Below are 20,447 nucleotides of genomic sequence, written 5' to 3' on the forward strand. Positions count from 1 at the left end.
AGGAGCAGTTCCTCTGCTCTTCAGAGATGACTTCACATAAAACACAGATTTTAAGGTCTAAAATTGCACACCCTTCTCCAGACCGAAGACTCTGTTTCTCCAGGGCTTTGTCTCAAGACGTGGTTTATACACCTGCTCACCAACTTGGTCTCCTGCCCTTGAAGGCAGCTCCATTCATCAGTGGCCCCCCGAAACTGGTCTCTTGAGCTCCGGACCTCCCAGCATGTGTGGCCCGGCTAAAGCAAACGCCGGGGAGTCCTTGCCTCTTGTCCCTGACATTCAGTTTGTGGTCACATCTCTGGGATTGTGTGCACTGCAGGCCTTCGGTTCCAGGAAATTCAATTACAGTGTCGGAAGCACTAATTACCTGCTTTAAAAACCAACATTATTAGCCAAGAATAATTGTTACTGCAAGGAAAGTGAAAACAATCGGAGCGAGCGCATCTTCAAAGCCACTTTGTTTCAGCCTTGCTCCTCGCAGAGAGGGGGCTGTGCGAATTCTCTCTTCTCCCCGCTGTTTAAAGAGAAGTGCCCCATTGCAAGCAATCTGCTGCTGAATCAGATATATATATATATATATATTTAATTTTTTTTTTTTACCTCCGGTGTGAATAGTAATTAGACAGAGTGACAAAAACACAGCATGTGGAGGTTCATACCACTTTGGTATTTGTAATTTTAAGCTCATCTTAAGGCTATAAATGATTTTTGGAGTTCGTGTGAGTTACGGTTTGTGGGTAAAGTGTGTGAAGGGTGTGTGTGGGGGGGGGGTTTGCAATGGCGGGTAGTATAGTGAGGTTTCTTGGTTACCATGACTACACCACGAAACTCCCCTGACAACTTGAACTGTGTTCAGGCAAAAGAAAAGGGGGTTTCGGAAAATCATACCAATGAAATCAGAGGGGGTTACAAATTCCCAAACTGGAAACCGCTATCTCTTTAAATATCACTACCATCTGGGCGCCTCCTCTTTTAAGATTCTGTACTCCAGATGCATTTTTGTCACACAAAGCAGAGTTATCTTTAGTAATACAAGATTAAAGGAGCAATGACTGACTGTAGCAATTCTAAGGAAACCTGGGAATTGGCTGTACAGGGATGTTTGCTTTAGCTGGCACCTTTGGGGTCTCTGTGCCACAGAAATAAAATCTCCCCTGAGTGGTTGCTGTGCGGTTGAATTAGGGAGGACGAGCTGGGCAGCATGAAGATTCTCACTGTCTTCCCCTAACCCGCACTTGCCTCATCTCTTCGGGGTTCTGTCTGGGCTAAACTGGTGAACGTTACTTTAAAAAACCCAACTATTTGAAGCCTCTGGAAATGTCCCTAAAGGCAAATGACAAGTGAAAAAACATGCATTAAAGAAAATTAATGAACGTTTGGTAGGAAAGGGGAGAGTTTGTGGTATCTGGACCAAGAAGGCCCCTTCCCCGGCCAGTCCAGATGGCTGTAACTCAGGAACACAGGCTCTCTCTCCCCGGCTTCCCGGAGGGGGGCTTTCTTCCCAGGATGCCAGGACTTCAGTAGTTCGCGCCTTGTCACCAACCACCTGATGCTGAGGGTAAGTCCCAGGCGAGTGTGGCTGGAAGGCGGGGGTTCCCTTCTTCGGCCTGGCCCCCACAAGTTGGACCACGTTCTACATTGGGCATAGTGTGTTGTGAATATAGGTCTTGTTGCCTTTGCCAGAGCTTGTGAGGTGATGGTTCCAGGCCAGGAGAGGCAAGCAGAGAGAACCTCAGGCTGTACCCCACTCTCAACCCCCCACTAGGTGCTCAGCAAATACAGCAGGGCATGACTCAGAGCAGAGCTTGCCATACTCCTTGCCTCCAGTTCCAGAGATGCGCTGGGAGATTTTGCCTGGGGGAGAAACAGGCCATAAAACCGAAAGCTCTTAGTCTCTTCCGGAAGGCATGGATTCCACTTGCCATGGAATGTGGGGAAGTTCAAAGCTAAGGAGCCTCTCCAGAACAGTGAAGGTTGTGGTAAAAAGCCATTGGTTAGAGATTCATGGATTGAATGAAGATATAGCCTAGACTGTAGGCAGGCTGGTTTGCAGGACAGAACGGGGGTGGGGGGGCGGGGAGGAGGGGCGGTGCTAAGACAGCTGCGGGAGCTCTCCTGGGGTCAGAACAGACATCAGACTTGAACTTCAGAAACTGTTTCTCCAAAGGAGTCACTGTTTGACTGAATTCAGTTAGAGCAATTCATGCCCCAGGGTGTTGTTGAAAACAATAGAGCAACCAATTGGCAAATAAGAGAATTTGACAGCTGGGTGAAGTCAGAGAAAGAGAGTCATACTGATACCACTGTCATCCTTGGGTGACTTTAGGCAGCCCCAAATCTGTACCTCCCTGAGGAGCAACACCAGAGGCCTAACTCTGTGTGTGTGTGTGTGTGTGTGTGTGTGTGTGTGTGTGTGGCAGGTGGGGTGGTTCTGGTGAACAGATTTGACTAAAATCCAATGAGTCATTAGAAAATAAGTCAATAACAAAAACAAGCCTTGGAGGGGACACCAGTACCTAGAGTTGCTACAGTATATAATTTGAAATGTTCAATTACTAAAAAAATTATGAGGCATATAAAGAAACAGGAAAATGTGACCCATACATACACCAGCAAAAATAATAATAATAATAATAAAAAGACCATAGAAACTGCCTGTAAGAGTGACCAGATGTCAGATTTAACAGAATATGACTTCCAAGTAGCCATTATGAATATGTTCACAGAATTAAACCATAACAACAGTGTTACATTGAATTTTGTAGATCATCTTGTTCATTTACTAGTGCAGAGAACATTACTAAAGAAATGGAAATTATAACACAGAACCAAGTGGAAATTCTGGGATCGAAAAGTAAATAACTGAAATAAAAATTTTACTAGAGGAGCTTGAGCATTGATTTGAAGTGGCAGAAAAAGGAATTACAAAACTCGTAGATCAATAGAAACTATGCAAGACGAGAAACAGAATTCTGAGTACGAATAAAATGAAGAGAATCTGAGAGAAATGTGGGAAGCCATCAAGTGCGCCAACATATGCATAATGCGAGTGCCAGAAGGAGAGGAGAGACAGCAGAAAAAAATTGTCAAAGAAATAATGGCTTAAAAATTATAGAAGACTGTTGTAACAAGTGAAACAATGCAAAGATGCATAAACCAAATGCTGATAATCTCTCACTGGCTGCCACATTCATGTCCACCCGAGGGAACCAGTCTAACTGCTGGGTGTGTACCCTTCCATACTCTTCTCTGTGATCATGAAAACATGATCACACACACACACACACACACACACACACATATTTTTTTCTATATAAAATAGAGGGGTAATATTCCATTGTTTGGATGCACCGCAATGTATTTACCTATTTTCCTGATAGATCTTTAACAACTGTGGTCACTTTTGTCTAATAGCAGACGTTACTGTGTAAAATTTATTCTCAACCATGTCTAATTTGAGAAGTCCAGGCAATACTTGTATTAAAATAGGTTTAATAGAATTCATTGTCATTTGTAGGGCATGTACCAGCCCAATCTGGATATTTTAGGTGTGGGAAGTCATAGTGAAAAAAATGACCAAGATGAATGCGTTTGCTATCCCATTTGGTTCAGCCCAATTTCCCATATATCAAGTGTGATTTTACTAAAAGTTCTAGATTCTGTCTTAGTATGGCACAGAAAAAGAGAATATGGATTTGGAGTGAGAGGTCTGAGTTTGAATTCTGACTTAGTTACTGTTTCAGTTAACCATGGCCATGATAATGCTAAGTAACAACTAATCACAAAATCTCAGCAGTATAGAGCAATAAGGATTCATATAGTTCTTATGTTTGTGGGGCAGTGTGGGGGTTGGGTGTGTAGGAAGCAGACTGATCTTGGCTTAGCTCAGCTGAGGTCGCTCTGTGTCACATATCTTCTTAGAACCAGAAGACTAGGTTGGTGGTGGAAGAGGTAGAAGAACAAGACCATCTCCAAAAGCACTTTTGAAGCCTCTGCTTGCGTCCCATCTGCTAAAACCCCATCAGCCAGAACAAGTCATGTACTGAGCCTAGAGTGAAAGGGGCACTTAAAGTTTACAGGGCAAAGGGTATGGTATATCGTCCTACTATCAGGGACAGAGTAAGGATTTAGAACCCGTAATTCAGTCTATTATAGTCATTTATAGTAAGTTACTTTGTGTTATCTGAATGAAGGAGCTAATAACACCCACCTTGTACTTTTGTACATCCTTCAGCATGTAGTACATATTCAATGGCTCTTAGGTTTCTTGTTTTGACAAAAGGTATCACGGAATATACAATTCATTTTTGTTCAAAATCTTATATAGCATTGGTCAAAATGAGAAAAAAATTTAAAAGTGTACACAATAATTTAAAAAATTTAGTACAATATTGGCTTCCACATTGCTCATTATATTCCACTTGCATAAATACATTTTCACACTTGCATCCAGGGTGTATGGGCCATTCTGAATTTTGCTGTTTTAAATTTCCTTGCATCAAGACATTGTCTTATACTGCTAGACTCTTTTTTTCTAATAATCTCTTTTTGTGGCCAGGTGATCATTTATCCTTTGGCTGGACTGTGTGGGGTAAACTAGTTCATGGAGCATCGGTTACCTGGGCTGGTGTCCCGTTGGTTTCAGAGCATTGGCACCTGCTGAGCGATGGCAGAGAGGATCTTAGGGCATGGGGTTCTTGAGCTCCTATAAATCCTCTCTTCCCTGAGAAGACAAGCAAGCGTGCTGAAAAAGAATAAAGTCCTCCATGTTAGAACAGACCACACCTGTGAGAGGAAGAACAAAGCCATCTGCAGGTTCTGTCCCTGGCAATGACACACAGTACCTGGTCCAGCCCCACTGAGTTGATTTTGTGGTCTAAAATATTTTAGCCAGACGTGAGACTGAATTTGTGGCTTTGCAAATCTGATGAAGTAGCCATATAGTCCCATTTGTTAAATTCATTCATTCATTCATTTCTTTATATTGTTTTCAAAATAAATATTTATTGACTGAATGGGCTATATACAGTACTAACATTTTTTCTAGTTACCTTTTAAAAATTCAATGTGTACATGTTTTTATTCTCACTTTTGCTTTTTTTTTTAAAAAATAAATATATTTACTTAAATCAGTTTTAAGTATATAGTACCTTGGTTAGACAACTACAGTGTTCATAAAATGATCCCCCCAATTGCTCCCTCCTTTCCCTGGCCCTCCACTTAGCCATCATATTAATGCTAACTCTGCCATGCTCCCCGTGCCCAACTATCAACTGCTAATTTGTACTTCTTTAACCTTTCACCTCATTCTCCCAGCCTCCAAACCCCCCTCCCCTCTGTTTGTCACCAAATTGTCCACTATATTTGTGAGTCTGTTTTTGATTACTTTGTTCTTTTTGTTCCTTAGATACTGCATCTAAGTGAAATCATACAGTATCTATCTTTCTCTGTCTGACTTATTTCACTCAGCATAATAACCTCTAGGTCCATCCATGTCATTGCAAATGGTAGGATTTCATTTTTTTTAATGGCTGAATAATATTCCACTGTATATATGAACCATAATTTCTTTATCCAATTGTCTGTCCATGGGCATTTAGGTTGCTTCCATATCTTGGCTATTGTAAATTGTTCTGTCATGAATATTGGAGTGCATAGATCTTTTCGAATTAGTCTTTTTGTTTAATTTGAATGAATACTCAGAAGTTGGGTTGCTGGATCATATGGCGGCTCTATTTTTAAGTTTTTGAGGAACCTCCATACTGTTTTCCATAATACCTGCATTAATATACAATTTCACCAACAGTGCACAAGGGTTCCCTTTTCTCCACATCCTTGTCAGCACTTGTTATTCATTGATTTATGGGTGATAGCCATTCTGACAGGTGTGAGGTGATATTATCTCATGGTTTTAATTTGCATTTCCCTGATGATTAGTGATTTGAGTTTCTTTTCAAATGTCCATTGGTCCTCTTCTTGGACTACCCGTTTATAATTATGTAACGTCCTTCTTTATCTTCTTTTACATTTTTTATTTTAAAGTTTATTTTGTCTCATATAAGTATCATTACTCCAGGTCTCTTTTCATTTCTATTTGTATGGAACATTTTTTTCCCATCCCTTCACTTTTAGTCTGTATGTGTCTTTTGATTTGAAGTCTCTTGTTTTCAGCACATAGATGGGTCATGTCCTGAATCCATTCAACCACCTGTTTTTTTTTTATTAGAGCATTTAATCCATTTATATTTAAAGTAATTATTTTATGCATGTACTTTTGCCACTTTGTTAATTGTTTTAGGTTTTTCTCATAGTTGTCCTCTGTGCCTTCTCTTGATCTCTTCCCTTAATGTTTTGTTTAGGTTCCTTTCTCTTTATTCTTTGTATATTTTTTGTAGGTTTTTAGTTTGTGGTTCCCATGAGGTTTATGTATATCATTCTTTATCTGTGAAAATCTATGTTAAGCTAAGTGTTTAAGTTTGAATATATTCTATAAAGATTACATTTTACTCCTCTCTTCATGCTTTATGTTACTGATGTCATATTTTAGATCTTTTTGCGTTATCTCCTAACTACTTATTGTAGTTTGAACTGAGTTTGATATGCTTTTCATTTAACCTTCACAGTAGCTTTTTAAATGTCTGATTTAACCGTGAGTTTTTCCCCTTTCTCATATTTTCTTAGTTCTGGTTATGGCCTTTCCTTTTTTACTTAAAGAAGACTAACATTTCTTGAAATTATTCTAGGTAAATTATGTTGTAGGGTCCTTCCTTCCAGCACTTTAAACATATCCTGCCACTCCCTTCTGGCTGTAAATTTGCTGATGAGAAATCAGCTGATGCCTTTAGAGGGTTTCCTTTGTATGTAACTTGTTTTTCTCTTGCTTCCTTTAACATTGTTCTTTTATCTTTAACTTGCCATTTTAACTACTAGGCCTTGGTGTGGATGTCTTTGTGTTCATCTTGTTTGGAACTATCTGTGCTTCCTGGGCCTGGATGTGTTTCCTTCCCCAGGTTAGGAAAGTTTTCAGCCATTATTTCTTTAAATAAAGTTTCTGTTCCTTTCTGGCTTCTTCTGGGATCCTTACAATGTGAATGTTTGAGGGCTCGATGTTATTCCAGTGGTCCCTTAACCTATCTTTATTATTATTATTTTTTTAATTCTTTTTTCTTTCTGCTGTTCTGATCGGTTGAGTTCCACTAGACTGTCTCTAGGTCGCTGCTCGGTTCTTCTGTATTAATTTGCTCTAATGTATTAGTTGATTCGTTCTGTTTTTGTTTGTTTGTTTGTTTTTCATTTCAGTTACTGTATTATTCAGGTCTGCTTGGTTTTTTTCTTCTACTTCTATTTTTTGATGTTCTACTAAGTTCCTCTATTCCATTCCCAAGTTTGGTGAGAATCCTTACCGCCATTTCTTTGAATTCTTTAGCAGGCAAATCATTTATTTCCATTTTCTTAGTTGTCCCCTGCCCCCGCCCACTGGGGATTTTTCCTGTTCATTTGAGAGATATTCTTCTGTCTTTTTGTTTGTCTTTCCATGTTTGTTTATAGGAATTAGACAAAATTGCTGTCTCTTCAAGTCTTGAGACGTAGCCTTACATGAAAGCGGCCTCTGTGTGTCGGGTGGCTTTGGCCGGCCAGTAGGAGCTGAGCGGGTGCCTAAGGTGTCCAGGGCACTGGTCTATGAGCAGAAGCCGTTCCAAGCGGGGAGGTCAGGTGCGTGTAGTGACACCCTGTTGGTCCTGCTTGCTCCGTTTGTCCAGGCCAGAATAGCTCCAGCGATGCGTCCAGAAACACACAGCTGTGGCCTTGCAGGCAGGGTGAGGTCCTGGATAGAGCCCCTGCCCGCCCTATTGAGGTGAAGGGGACCCGAACCGCCTCCTCTGGCTGCCGGGCTTCCCAGGCCCTTTCTGCTGTCTCTGTCTGACTCACGCTTGTTGCACAGAACGTTGTCCAGGTGGAAGCCATCCCAGGATGCTCTCCGGCGGGCCGGCCGCGCGCGCTCCGAGCATGCGCGCACCTGGCGCGGTGCCTGCCGGGAGGGGCCACGCGCTCAGGGCGGCCAGGTGGCTGTGGCGATACCCTGTGCTTCCCGCCGGCCCCCCTTCTCTGGAGGCGAAGGCTCCAAGCAGCATAGCGGGAAGGCGCCGTGGTGACCCCACAGGTAGGCCGAAGCCCCCGAGTAGGAATCCCGCCGCCCCCGTGGGGGTCGGGGTGACGCAAACCGCCTCCTCAGGCCCCGGAGAGTTCCCGGCCGCCAGGGCGCCCTCGGCTTCCCCCGCTTCTCTCTGCTCTTTCTCTAGTTTGTTGTCATAAGCTGGTCACTCAGGGCCTGGTCGTCTCTCAGGAGTACCTGCCTGCTACTCAGGTGTGTGTTTGGTTTTGTCCCTGGGTGGAGGAGTGGAGGGCAGTGCAGCCTCCTGCGTGGCCACCATCTTGGACCGCCTCACCTGTTGAATTTAAAAGCAGTAATTGAAGTGGACCTACAATTGTTATAATGAGAACGTGGCTATCCAAGTACAGAGAGGAGCAGGTGGCACCTGCTACCTGAGCCAGCTTCGTCCAATTAAGGAAAGTTTGGGCAGCAGACCAAACTTTTGGGGGCCTGTGTCAAGCCGCTGATCCTGAGACTAGTTCCATGACTAGACTCCAGAGGATCCAAGTCAAACTACGGCCTGGTTCAGGCAGGAAAAGAGACTTACTTCGATCAGGGTCGTCTGATAAGCACTTTCGTGCGAGTTGCCCGAGGCCCTCTGGAGGTGAGACAAGCTCCCTGTGCATCCCGAACTCTGTGCCACATCGTAACCAGGTGTCCACAAGTAAGTAGATCTTGTCTTAGGTTAGCCCAGGAATTTCAGAGGACGATCTGAGTACACATCATGTTTCTCGTGAGCATCTTTCCATTTCTCGGTGACATGTCTGTCTCTTCCGTGTCTGTGCCTCAACTTACATGTCCAGCAGTGGGTTTCCGAATTAATGAGTAAATGATACAGTGGTCAGGAGAGTGGCCTCTGGAGCCAAAATGCCTGGGTTCGACCCCTGGCTCAGCCCTTGATGTTGTCACCTCGGTCAAGTCACTTAACCTCTCCATGCATTATGTTTCTCACACTTAAAATGGGGACACTCATGGCACCCGCGTCATAGGGTTGTTTCAAGAATTGGGCAATTTTTCAAATGCTTGGAGGAGTTCCTGGTACTTCGAGTTATATAAATATGACGAGTGCTATCTTAAGCCCTTAATGAACCCTAATTAAATGAGATAATGCATGTTATATTCTAAGCATATAGAGGGCACTGAATTGTAGATATCATTATTACTATAAGTCTAAGAGTTTCATTTCCTCTTGGATAAAATGTCTGAGTGTTAACAGTGGTCTTTTACAGATAAAGCCTTAACCTGCCTTTTCCCCGACTGGGTTCAGCTCTGTAGAGGACAGTGTTTATGCAAGTTTGGGAAATGTTTCATGCGCGCACACGTGTGTGTGTGTGTGTGTGTAAAATATATATTCAGACCATAGAACTGTTCTGCCCAGCAAACACACTTGGGAAAGGTTCTTCCATAACCCGTTGAATGAGAGGGAAAATTTCTGATGAGAATTGTTAGGAAGTAGAATTCTGATCTTTTTCTCAAATAATGCTAATCAAGAAGCTGCTCTTCTCACCTTCGTGGGTAATGAATGAGGTTATTAGCACCCCCTGCGTGCCAGGCATTGATCTCGGCACCTCAGACACATTATTGTCAATAAAAGTGTGTTAGTGAGTCTCATTTATCGACCACCTAGAATGTGCCGGGCATTTTATATGATGATCTCTACCGTCCATAACATTTTTGCAGAGTAGATATCATTATCCCCAGAATAAGGATGGGACAGTTGAGGCTCATCTGTGGCAAGTATGTGGGGCCCGGGTTTAAGCTAAGGTTTGAAGGTTTCATATCTCTTTGTGAAACCTTCTTGGGACAATGTGTCATTCTCAGCAGCATTTCAGGAAACTAGAGAAAGAAAGAAGGCAAAAAATAATTGTAACAGCAGACATTGGCATTCTTTTTCCGATTTACAAAGTCTTTCCCAGTGCAGTCTCTCATTTGGTTCCGGTGTGCATGATCTAGACCCAACTTCCCTTTTCAGCTCTGTGTACTTGGCTCCTGTGGCTTCTTACCTCTTCTCACATTGATCCCTGGTCCTCGTCGACTTGATAAATCTTCAAGTTCCAATTTCCCTTCCCTGGGCACCCTGTCCCAACTCCTCCAGATAGAATTGATTGCTCTCTCTCCTTTGTGCCTCAGGATTTTATTCAAAAACTTCTATTGTTCTGGTTATCACATTGAATCGAATGGATGAGCATGTTGCAGTCTTATATTCCAGGCAGGTGTTAGTTCTTGTTTTGTGTTCTGAATGAGGACAGTAAATAAAACTTAGAGAGATTTGGTGACTTGTCCAAGGTCGTATAAGGGATCAGTGCTGAAGCCGAGGGTTCAGTCTGATTTTAGAAACAGGGAAGCAAACACAGAAGAATTACAGTGATGACAGTTTAGGTTTCATGGGCTTTTAACCCATTTTCTTCCCCAAAGGAGCACAACTTTTAAGGCAGGATTGATGAGCTAAGCAAGAGAAATCTAATAGGATGAGTGAATTTAAAAAGGAGCCATAACCTCCTATTTATATGCATCTTATAGTTTACAAACCATCCCTTGTTCTGGCCACTTCAATAGTTATATCAAGAGGTTTGCGTGATGATGAGATGTGTTTTTTCCCTAACCCATTCAGGTAAGCAAGTGAATCTTCTAGGGGTCTTTAAATTAAAGCAATGTCCCCACCATAAACCTCCATGATCTTCCTCCCAGCTCCCTGTTCTGGTACTTTCTTGAGAGTCAGTACCTCCCTCACTCCCCTCCCCCCATTACTCTGTGGGAAATTTTGCACTTTCACACCCTGCAAAGGCCAATTAAAAAAATCAGTTGAAGTCAAATTTGTAAAGGGAGTGGTCCAACAAAGAGGATCTAAGAGAACAAAGGATGTTGGTCATTATGAAAGCGGAAAGGTTAATATTGCCTAAATACTCATTTACAGGCCACAGACTGATTTCAACCCAAGAGGCCTTGATTAGGCAAAAGCTTCTCTGCTCCTGTTTTTTTTTTTTTTTTTCTTGAAATGCTTTCTCTGCAGGCTGATTTAAGTTTCAGTTGGGGCTAAATGAGCTATCAGCCAGAGCAAATAATTGTCCCATCTTCTTTTTCGAAAAATAGAATCTAAAGACGTATTAGTGCCAGCCATGGTATTAATTACAACCATGACTTTCATGGTAGGCCTTCCGATTATTTTTGGTAAATTTTCTTTAGAGATAAGAAGGAGACCATTAAATCCAGGTTATGGTTTGTCAATTCTAGAAAATGCCTGTTAGGCAGCATTTGATGTTATTCTAGAAATTGAAGAAAAGAGCACAACCTCGGGCATGTAAAGGGATGTCTTCCTGCTGCCCGGGGGAGCAGCTCCAAGCCTGGCCCCATCCATCACTGCCTAACCTTAAAACCTTGTCTTCTGATTGCTTGGTTGAAATGGTGGAAATGTGGCTTAAGACTTCTCAAGAAGATCCAATAGGAAGCTTTGTCTTTTATATTCATCCTTTTTCTTTGTCTTAGAGCTTGCTCTCCTGCTCGCAGGTGAGCTCTCTCTCTCTCTCTGTCTCTGTTTTTGTCTCCAACTCCATCTCCCCCTCCCCCTCCTTTTTGCTCCCCCTCTCCCTCTTCCCCCTCCCCCTCTCTCCCTCTCTTCCTCTCAGATCAAGGTGTCTGTTACAGTCTGGCTCCTTCATGTGATAGGGCAGGCCTTGAATTTGCAGAACTCACTGAAGGCTGAGATATTGTTTTGTCCTGAAACCAGAATCTCACAGTGGAACTGGAGATTGAGCTGGTTATGCTTGGATGAAACCTGTCTCTTTCATTAACTCTTCTCCCTACTGACTGTGGACCTTATGTAAGGTTCAGACTTTGACCTCTGCAGTTTCACTGAGTCTGGTTTTTTGTTTGTTTGTTTGTTCGTTTTGACAATTGAACATCTTGGGTATAACATCTCAGATGAATACTTTTATGCCTGTAGTTTTTACTTGTCATTTTATAATTTAAGTTCACTAGCGAATTCTGGGTGTAGCCTCAGTTACATCTCAATGAATGATGATGACCTTCAGAGTAGTCATCTTGCTCGAAGATACTATTCTTAGTATCATTTAGGTGCAATTGGAAGGAAATCACACACTAGCTAAATTAAGCAAAAGGGGGATTTATTTTAAGGATACTGCAGCATCTCACAGAACCTGAGAATATAAATGTGACCAGTTCTCAGGAAAACCTGGAATCAGGAGCACGGAAGGATGCTCTGAGAATTGACTTCCTATTTCTTCTATCTCTGATTCTCTTTACAAACCAGTATTTCTTCCCATATTCAATACGTAGTGTTTCCTCCATTTCTCTAGTCTGTGTCACAGGAAAGTAGAATATAAATCCAGCTTGAGCTTCTTGTCCTGTAGCAAACCACTTGAGGTTGGCTTATCTTGGCACAGGTGCCTGACTCACAGGGCTCTCCTGGTAGATATCCGAATAGAATGGTCAGTAATGATAGGCAGGTTTCTGAGCTAAACGAGGTCACCATTAATTAGAGGAAGGCTATTTTCATAATCAGGAGATCTTGCTTTTGGCCCAAGCACCTCTACTTACTAGGATGTGAATTTGCTATAGTCATAAAATAAGACAACCATAGAGGTTATCTAGCCTAATTCAACCTGTTCATTTTACAGCTGGGCAAACAAAGAAACAAAGGCCTGAAATTTTGAAAACCAGAATACTCAAGAGCCCACAGGTGTATAATGCCAGGTCCTATGTTTTCAGAATACACTGAAATTTTGCACTTTATTTTGCATTATGTCTGTATTCATTCAGTTTTCTCATTTCTGAGGTAAGTATAATGGCATTTCTGTTTCTACTTAGAATAGAAGTTGTTGAGGATAAAATGAACATACTCTGAAAAGCATTGTTATAGATTAAAATGTTGTGGAATATTCAAGGCCGGTATCCTCATCATAGATTTTATCATACGGTCTATCCTCCTGTATGCTGGATAGGCTTCAGTTATAAGATCTTACTACTGGGAGGATCCTTAGAGGTCATTTCTTTCAAGCCCTAATTTTACAGATGAGGACACCGAGGCCTGGGGAGGCTGATGTAACTTGCAGAAGGTCACGTATAATCAAAAAAGTGCTCCAGTATTTGACTTCTCTGAGGATAAGCATCTTGCGGAACTGTTCCCTTGAATGCCTGCACACAATCAAGCTGAGGCTGTTGTCTATTTCACATATAATTTCCCCCCTGGTATTTGACATCACAAATGAAAGCACAGGGCCAGATGCCTAATTGCTTCTAAATGGGGGCTGCAAAATGATAAGCAACTTTTTGCCATCTTTTCTGTGGGTCATTGTGTCTTCGCCAAAGTCATCATATTTTTGTTGCTTGTTAGCTTATTTCCAAACTGGGAATTATGAAAACGATCTTTTAAAGCACTAGAAGGACTTATGGCAAACTGTAATGCAGTACTTCTAGATTTTTCAGGCGTTATATGCCACCTGACATTTCCGTTTGGTATACAATTAGATGACGAAAACCGGTATATTTCTAGTCACTTTTAGCACAACATAAAGCTGTAAATGGAAAGAAAAAGGCTATTCCTGGCCAGTTTCTCTTTGACAGTCTGCTTTTCTTTCCTTCTTTAATAAGTTGAGTTTGTTCTTCTGAGATAAGACATAGCATTTATATGCATTGTGGAAAAACTACAAAAATATATTAAAATGTAGGAAAAAGCAAAAATATCCATCATCTCATGACTCGGAGAAAATCTCCTTTGTTATTTCAGTGTGTTTCATTCCAATTTAAAAAGTATTTTTATGGTAACAAAATTTCATAAAACAGATATATATATATATATATATATATATAGCTTAACATAGCGTAATAAAGCTTGATGACTATTGCTAAACCAACATCTGTTTTAATATCTAATTGTCTCTCATTCAGGTCAGGAAACAGAGCATTATAGGCACTCCAGAGAATAGCTATATGGCCCTTGGGACTTCAACCCCCTTCTCTTCCGATAATCACTATATATATTTTAGCTTCTCTGTATAATTTTATTACTTTTACTTGTATCCCTAAACTCTACATTAGTTGCAGTGTTTGTTACAGTGAGTGAACCAATATTGATATGTTAATATTAACTAAAGTCCATCATTTATTCATATTTCCTGAGTTGTTATCTAATGGCCTTTATTGGCTCTAGGATCTCATTAATGACACCACACACTACATGCAGTTGTAATGTCTCCGTAGGCTCTTTTTTGCTGTGGCAGTGTTTTAGATTTTCCTTGTTTTTGATGAGCTTATCAGTGTTGAGGAGCGTTGGTCAGGTATTTTGTAGAATGACTCTCTACTGAAAAAAAATTTTTTAAATGTTTTTCTTGTGATTAGACTAGAGTTACAGGTTTTTGGGAAGATCACAATAGCAAAGTGACACTTTTATCACATCATACAAAAAGTCATTTATGACCGTTGTTATTAATTGACCTTGATCCTCTGGCTGAAGTAGTATCTGTCAAGTTTCACCACTAGAAAGCGACTTTTTTCCTCCTTTCCATATCGTATATTTTGGAAGGAAGGCACTATGTGCATCTCACACTTAAAAATTAGGGAGTTGGGCTCCCTTTCCTTCAGGATGAAGCATCTACATACATTATTTATAATTGCCTTGCATAGATTTGTCTCTTCTTCCCTATTATTTATTTATATCAGTATTGCTTCATAGATATTTATTTTATATTGTATTATAATCCAATACTACTTCATGTTGTTGCTCAAATTGTGACATCTTTGTCCATTGCGAGCTCTTTCGGTTGGCTCCTGCGCCCCATATATGAACCAGGAAGTAGGCTCTCACTGACACCTAATCTGTGGGTACCTGAAGCTTAGACTTCCCATGCTCTAGAACTGTGAGAAATACATTTCTGTTGCTTATAAGTCATCCAGTTTATGGTATTCTGTTATAGCAGCCCTAATGAACTAAGACACTGGAAAATATCTTTTTCTTAATCTTTCTTCAGCTATGTCTAATCTGCTGTCCAACACAACCACCTAGCTCTTAATTCCTTGTATCTAAAAGTTCTGTTTGGCTTTTTTCCCATCGATTGCATCACTTCTTAAAGTCTCCTGTTATCACTGAATATTTCCAAGCTCGCTTCTTACCTCTGTAGATGTAACAATCATGGTTGTTTTGTAATTGATGTGTGAGTCTGCTGCCTGTTCCTTCTGTTTGTTTCCGTTCATGCTGCCTTGCCTCCTTGTGTGCCTGGTTATCTTTGCCACCTTGGTGGGCACTGCACTTGGAAATTATTTGTTCACATTCCCTGCGGTCAAGGATGAATGTGCCTTCATGTCTTCCTCCAGAATGCCTTAGAAGCTCGAGGTTTCCTGGCTTATTCCAGGCTATGGAAGCCTGTGCTGTAGTAGGAGAACGGATGGGTTTTTGTCTAATTTGCTCCTATCCTTAGGGGTCATGACTTAATGGACAGAACTCCTGAAATAATCGCTACCTTGGGCAGGCTTCTGGCTTTTGGCTCTGCAAAGCTTTCAAACCAAAGTCTAAGTACTTAGTGTTGGTAAAGAGCCTTAGAGCCAACGTTCCAGTCATTATATTTATGATTATGCATTGCATAATATTCTGCATTCTGATATTTTTCTCTTAACATTATAATTGTTTTCCATATGACACAATTGATTTCTAGTATTATAAAAGTTTTTTTTGAATCTTCACATTATTTCAACCACATTGATGACTTGAACAAAATGTTTTTGACGAAATTGTCTACTACCAATAAATTCTGATTACCTTTCAGACCTTTTATGATGGAGAGATGGAAGTATTAAAAAATCACAAAATTCCAATGTAGGACTAGAGAACAGAAAACTAAACTTGATAATATATCAAGCGAATAACAAACAAACAAACAAACAAACAAACATAGTATGTCCATTCCTGGTCAGAGTAGTGAAGACGTGGAGGGAAAGAGTGCTTGGTCTGCCTGTGGCAGAAGCTGGGCTTTGATTTCTGGCCTGCTCCTTCTGGTTCCAGCTGTGGACTTGCACTTGCTTTTCCTTGCAGGCAAAAAGCTAGCGTCCATCAGGGACTAATTCCTGCTCCATTCAGAAGCATAAACATCTCCTGGCTGACCCTCTTTCAGTTCTGGAAGGAGTGTGAATTGCTACAGCTATTCTGAAGACCAATACAATAATATTTAGTGCAGCTAGGTATTTATATGCCCTGCAGTTTCACTTCTGAGTACTGTGTCCAGAGGAACGCTCACACAGGCAGGTAATGAGACGTCTGAGAATGTGTGTGGCACAGAACAAACTGGAGGCAGTGTAGCTGTTTATCCCTATAAGAATGGATATGTAAACATGACATGTGCACATGACAGAATGCCGTGGAGCAGTTAGAAGGAGTGAAACAGTTCTACAAATAGCACCGTCTCAAAGACATAATGTGAGACGAGAAAAAGTCAGAGAGGGAATGAGATCCATAACTTTAGCATCATCCGTTGCTGCTAATGAACCATCCCAAATTTACTGGCTTATAACAACTGCCGATTAGCTCACGAGGCTGCGAGTCAACGTTTTGGGTTGGGGCAAGAAAAGTAATTCTGCTGCTCTCTCCTGGACTCATTTATTCCCGCGCAGTTGCATGTCAATTGACACAATGGTTCCTGGGTGGCCTGAGATGGCTTTGCCTGCCCATCTAGCCATCAGTGTTGGTTCCTTCTTTCTGGGAGGGTCTCATGTGTATAGCAACTAGTAGGCTAGGCTGTACTTTCCTGACATGGTAGCAGAAGAGTTGTCAGCAGCAAGAAAGGGCAAGCCCCAATGCACAAGGAGTTATTGACCTAACACATATTTGCTGATATTCCAGCAGCCAGAGCAAGTTACATGCTGAGCCCAGTGTCGGTGACCGGGATCCATGGAGGTGTGTGGTTCTTTGAGTGCCAGGAACTGTAACAGTCCACCACAACAGCATGATGCTCGTTACGGACTGAATCGTGCCCCCCTAAAATGCACGTGCTAAAGCTCTAACTCTCCGCACCTCAGAATGGAACTGGATTTGGAGATAAGGTCATAAAAAGGTAATTAAGTTAAAATGAAGTTTTTTTTTAGGTTGGGCCCAACACAATCTGACAGGTGTCCTTATACAAAGAGGAAATTTAGATTGAACCAGACATGTGTTCATGCAGAGGAAAGGCCATGTAGGGACACAGCAAGAGGCAGCCATGTGTAAGCTAAGGACAGAAGCTTCAGAAAAGATCAAACCTGTTGACACCTTGATCTTAGACTCCTAGCCTCTAGAACTGCGAGAAATGTCTGTCGTTCAGGCCACCCCATCTGTGGTACTTTGTTATGGCGGTTCTGGAAAATTAATGTACTATTCATGCCAATTTAAAGAGTTTCCTGCAAGCCATACTCGTATTTTCCATAGATATAAAGGGAACTGAAGAAACGTATGTGTAGATTAGAGGTACGTATACCCAGTACTGGAGTGAAGGAACTTAGGAGGGGAAGAGAGTAGGATTGGAGCAAGCAGTAAAGTGGAAAACAGTTTAAGAAAGAGAACCATGGATGGACAGTTGATGGTCACGTGCCATCTACTGAGGAAGGTGATCGATTCAGACCTGTGTACCTGAGCTCAAAAACCAGGGTGGAATAAAACAAAAATGGTCTTTCTTGGTCGAGACAGAGGTGACTGTCTTACCAGTAATTGGACTAATTTTAAAAATAAAATTTTGAATACTATTATATGATAGTTTCTCATATCATTGTAATGCTTTACATGAAGATAGCATGGCTCCCATTTGTAGGAGAGGAAGCAGAGGCAAAGAGAGTTTAAATAAGCCGACACAGCTGCACAGTAAGTGGCTGTGCCTCGGAGGGCTGAACCCCAATCTGTGCAACCCCCATCCTGAGCCTTGGCAACTCCCGTTTGATCACTGTTACTTAGCTTCTGTGTCTCTTCAGTTCCTTAGTCCCTTTCCTTGAGTCTGGAACTGGACTCTGCTCTTGCTCTCAGCCGCTTGTCTGGTTTCTGGGTCACCGCTCTGGGCACCCTACCTTGCTTCCCACTATTTCCTGGTGTTGACTTGTAGCCTGGCTCCTCCGGTGGGCTTCGGCCTCTCCAGAGTGGCTCCAGGGTCTCTGGCACAAAGCCTGAGGAAGCCAGGAAGGCTGAGGGTGAAGTAACGCAGCCAGAAGCAGGCAGAGAGACAAAAGATGAAGCCTTAACTCCGTTCGTTGTGGGCACTTTGAAATGTGGATGATTGAGTCCCGTCACCAAAAATTCTAATGTAACTAGTCTGGGGTACAGTCTAGGCGACAGAGAGGTTTTAAAAGCTCTCCGGGTGATTATAATGTGCAGGTGAGAACCACTGGCCTGAAGTTTGAATTTTAGTGCTCTGTGTGTGTGTATGTATATAAAATACATACTATGTATACACATACACATATATATAATGTAATATGTAAAAGATATATAATATATAAGGGGATATATAATATATATATATAAAAGAGATATATATCTCATTTTAAAGTATCTCACTTTATTATCTCACTTTATTTTTCTAGTTTCGTGGAGGTATAATTGACAAAATTATAAGATTTAAAGTGTACATGTCACGACTTGATACACATCCATTGTGAAAGGATTCCCCCAATTACATTAATTAACACATCCATCACCTCACATATTTACACTCTCTTTTTTTTGGTGAGAACATTTAAGTTCTACTCTCTTAGCAAGTTTCAGTTATACGACGCAGTGCTATCAACTACAGTCACCGTGTTACACATTAGACTTTGGCTCATCGCTGAAAATTTGTACCCTTTTACCAACCTCCCCCCTTACCTCTCACTCATACCCCAGCCCCTAGAAACCTGGTTTCTGCTCTGTTTCTATGAGTTTTGTATAAAAGAGAAGAGTCAGTGGTGGGCTGGAGCTGGCTTTTACTGGCTAGTGAATGAAAGCGGATTGTTCAGTTCAGAAGAATTTTCTGAGCTGGTTGTTGGTAGCTTAAAATCATCGTGCTGGGAGTATTTCACCACAGAAATGGGCAAACAGGACAAAGTAGGGCTTGTTTTATGGAGAGCTGGGTGATCTGAACTCCGATGGATAGTCTGTCCCTGGACTACAAAAATTCACACATGCAAAATGTCATAACACTGCGATGCGGGACCATGTTCTGTGTTGTGAGGTCAGAAGACCTAAGCTCGAATCAAACGCTTCATGGCTTTAAAGCCAAGTGATGCATGGCAGATTATTCTTTTTCTACCTTACCTCGATTTTCTTAGGGTTTTAAGAGGGAATAAGAATGCCCACCACACTGAAGTGCTGTGAGGAATAAAGAGCATACGTGAAAACACTGTGCGCAAAATGTGAAAACACAGTCGAATTTGCCCGAGGAGCTAAGTCTATCTAATAAACCCATCCATAATGCTTTCAGAAAACACAAGTAATAATGATATTTACAAATGTTCACTGTATACCAGATGTGATATTTTTCATGCATTAGTCTCCCTATAACAGCTTTCTGAGGTAGGTCTTGTTCTTTGAAATCACTTTAAAGATGATTAAATTCATAGAGCCGTTTTTTGATAGGGTTCGTGTCTGTCGTCATTCAGAGCCAGCCCCTTTCCCCATGACACGCTGTTGGTAAAGGGCGATAAATGCTAAATGATGATAATGCATGCAATAAACATGATCACATGAGTAAGTGTGTCTGCTTCATTCAATTAGGTGTGAGGTCATCTGGAAAGCAGCACCCTTTGTATCAATTAGTGTGGAATCACAGCTCAGGGGCAGCCTGAGATCTGTGCCAGAAAATGTGCCATAAATTGTAGTCATGTGTTATGCAGTGCAGTCACTTGTTTCCATCCTGTGGGGATCACAGCCTTACTGGAGCAGGGTTTTACAACCTTCAGCTAAACCAACTGAGCCCAAATTCTCATTCCAAGATCCTATTAACAGACCTTCGATATGGTACTGATAACTAACTGCCTATCACTCTCTGATCAATCTTTCTGCCTTCCTCCGAGCATGGGCCAGTTCCTTTAAAGAATATAAAGTTACTCATTTCATCACACTCTTCTTTTGGAATCAAGTATACAGCATCTTGGCCCTAAAAGATCTCATTTTCTTCATCTCTCTACATTGCATTTCAAATACAGGCAGAGATATTTTTTTTCTCCTCTGAAAATTTTCCACCTGTCTTATGTCCTGCAGAACAGAGGCCTATCAAGATGCTCCTTTTCTTTTCATGGAAAATAAACCTGGAAAGTGAATTTTATTTCTCCATCACTTATTTTTTAAAATTGA

The 20,447-nt window shown here is 41.5% G+C and overlaps 1 long non-coding RNA gene across 1 annotated transcript in view; it reads left to right on the forward strand.

Annotated features, from left to right (window-relative positions):
• The first annotated feature begins 7,804 nt into the window (after positions 1-7,804).
• The window catches only part of LOC107514193, a 136,782-nt gene continuing 124,139 nt past the window's right edge, over positions 7,805-20,447 (forward strand). The window contains exon 1 of the long non-coding RNA XR_001597721.2: positions 7,805-8,161. This is a non-coding gene — a long non-coding RNA (uncharacterized LOC107514193). The remainder of the gene's footprint in view (positions 8,162-20,447) is intronic.

This window comes from Rousettus aegyptiacus, unplaced genomic scaffold (genome assembly GCF_014176215.1).
Source record: "Rousettus aegyptiacus isolate mRouAeg1 unplaced genomic scaffold, mRouAeg1.p scaffold_m13_p_14, whole genome shotgun sequence".
Taxonomy (NCBI): domain Eukaryota; kingdom Metazoa; phylum Chordata; class Mammalia; order Chiroptera; family Pteropodidae; genus Rousettus; species Rousettus aegyptiacus.